At 36.3% G+C, this 2,823-nt stretch overlaps 1 non-coding gene across 1 annotated transcript; it reads right to left on the bottom strand.

Moving 5' to 3' along the window:
- On the bottom strand, positions 1-104 carry LOC111721857. The gene has a single exon (XR_002770861.1). It is a non-coding gene; the product is annotated as a U6 spliceosomal RNA (small nuclear RNA).
- Between the last annotated feature and the right edge of the window lie 2,719 nt (positions 105-2,823).

The following is a 2,823-nucleotide window of genomic DNA, read 5'->3' as shown; positions in this document are numbered from 1 at the left end:
AAAAATATGGAACGCTTCACAAATTTGCGTGTCATCCATGCACAGCGGCCATGCTAATCTCTCTATCATTCCAATTTTAGTATATGTGCTGCTGAAGTGAGCGCTTGATTTCAGTTATTTCTTTTCTTCTGCTAGGTTTCAGATTAGATTGCTCTTTGTTTTCCACTTCCTTAAGATGACTCTTTAGATTACTGAGATGTAGATTATTTTTTCTGTTTTTTGGATATAGGCATCTAATGTGATAAATTTCCATAGGACTGCTTTGTAGTATCCCACAGGTTTTGGTACGTTGTAGCTTCATTGATGTTATGTTTGAGGAATTTAATAATTTCTTCCTTTATCTCTTCATTAATCCAGCTCTCATTTAGCATAAAGTTGTTTAATTTTCATGCCTTTATGTGGAGTTGACAGTTTCTTTTGGAGTTAATTTCCATCTTTATTGCCTTGTCATCTGAGAAGATACAAAGCATAATTTGAATTCTTTTGATTTTGTTGAGGTTTGATTTGTGTCCTTGGATATGATCTATTTTAGTATTTTGCATGGGCTGACAAGAAGAATGTGTATTCCTTAGCTTTCAGCTGGTGTGTTCTCTATATGTCTATTTACCACAGTTGTTCTAGGGTCATGTTTAAGTTCCTTGGATCTCTGTTTAGTTTCTGTTTAGATGATCCGTCCATTTTAACCAGTGGATCTTAAATTACCCAGCTATTATGGTTTTATAGGATATCATAGTGCTCAGACCAATCAAGGTCTCTTTCATAAATCTGAGCACATTTAAGTTGTGTGAATGTGTATTTAGAATTGAAATGTTCTCTTGACCAGTATTAAGCAACCATCTTTGCCTTTTCTTTCTTTCTTTCTTTATTTTTATTTTTATTTTTGTTTAGCAGGTCTGGGCCAGATTTCAATCTACCAACCCCAGTGCATGGGTCCAGCAGTCTAACCATTGAGCTATGGGTGCCCAGCCATCTTTGCCTTTCTTAATTTTAGTTGCTTTAAATCCACATGTATTTGAAAATAAGATTGTAACTCCTCCTTTCTTCTGGTTTCCTTTTCCATGAAATACTGTTTTTGTTTTTGTTTTCTGAAAACTTTATTGTTGGGGATTCAAGATGTGTCACACACTGAGACCCTACCCCCTCCCTCCTTACCTCTCTCTGTTCTTCCTTTCCCCCCACCTCCCTCCCTCCTACTCTCTCTCTGCTTTCCCTTTCTCCACCCCACCATGTCATTAATTGTTATAAAATCAAGATTGAATACATAGGATTCATGCTTCTTTATTCTTGTGATGCTTTTTAAAGAATATTGTGTTCCAATTCCATCCAGGTTACTACAAAGGATGTAAAGTCTCCATTTTTTAATAGCTAAATAGTGTTCCATGGTACACATGTACTACAGCTTGTTAATCCATTCCTGGGTTGGGGGCATTTAGGCTGTTTCCACATTTTGGAGATTGTAAATTGAGTTACAATAAACAGTCTAGTGCAAGTGTCCTTATGATAAAAGGTTTTTCTTTCCTTCTGGATAGATGCCCAATAATTGGATTGCAGGATCAAACAAGAGGTCTAGCTTGAGTTCTTTGAGGTTTCTCCATACTTCCTTCCCAAAAGTTTGTATTAGTTTGCAGTCCCACCAGCAGTGTAAAAGTGTACCTTTCTCTCCATATTCATGCCAACATGTGCAGTTTTGAGATTTTGTGATGTGCACCATTCTCACTGGGGTCAGATGATATCTCAGGGTGATTTTGATTTGCATTTCTCTAATAATTAAGGATGATGAGCATTTTTTAATATATTTGCTAGCCATTTGTCTGTCTTCTTGAGAGAAGGTTCTGTTCATCTCTCTTCCTCGTTGATATATGGGATTATTGCATGACATATTGTTTTTTTGTTTGTTTGTTTTTCATGAAATATTGTTTTACCACCCTTTTCCCTGAGTCTTATTTTGTCTTTCATGGTAGGTGTGTTTCTTGGAGACAGCAGATGGATGGTTATGCTTTTTATTCAATCCCTCAGCTTGTGCCTCTTCAGTGGAGAATTCAAGCCATTAATATTATTTGAGAGAATTGACAAGTATGGTGGAGATCTATTCATATTATTTTGTGAAGGCCCATTGCTTAGTTTTTATCCTTTGCAGCATTGTGGAAGCTAGTTTTTGTCCTTTAGTTTGTGGTCTAGTGGTCCATTGTGATGTTCAGTGTGGAGAATTGATCTAAGTATTTTCTGTGGAGCTCATGTTGTTGTGAATTTCCTCAATGTTTGGATATAAGTAAAAGATTTGATTTCTTCAGTGATTTGAAAGCTTAGTTTAGCAGGATACATAATTTTGGGCTGAAATTTGGTTTAAGAAGTGTAAAAGTAGCTGATCCTTATCTTCTGGCTTAGAAAGTTTCAGCTGAAAAGCGTGCTATCACCCAGATGGATCTGCCACATAAGTTAATTGGCACTTACTTCTGGTTGCTTGCAGAATTTTCTCTTTTGGCATGACTTTGGACAGGTTCAATGCAATGTATTTTGGAGATGCTCTATTTGTGTTGTGATGAGCCATAGTTTGATATCCCTCTTAAAGAAGTGTTTCAGAATCTTTGGTGATACTTGGGAAGATTTCATTTATGATATCCTCTAGTAGGTTTTCTATTCCCTTGGGACATTCTTCTTCCCCTTCAGGAATACCTATAATTCATAAGTTTGAACACTTCATGAAGTCCCATTATTCTCTGTAGAAATATTCTATGTTGTCTCTCTTATTTTCTGCCCTTTTAACTGTCTAAGTTAGCTAAAGACCTTTATGCTCTAGCTCTGAGATTCTTTCTTCTCTGTGGT

The sequence above is a fragment of the Otolemur garnettii genome, unplaced genomic scaffold (genome assembly GCF_000181295.1).
Source record: "Otolemur garnettii isolate 467f Iridium unplaced genomic scaffold, OtoGar3 scaffold00192, whole genome shotgun sequence".
NCBI lineage: Eukaryota > Metazoa > Chordata > Mammalia > Primates > Galagidae > Otolemur > Otolemur garnettii.
This window is presented reverse-complemented; position numbering and strand designations above follow the sequence as displayed.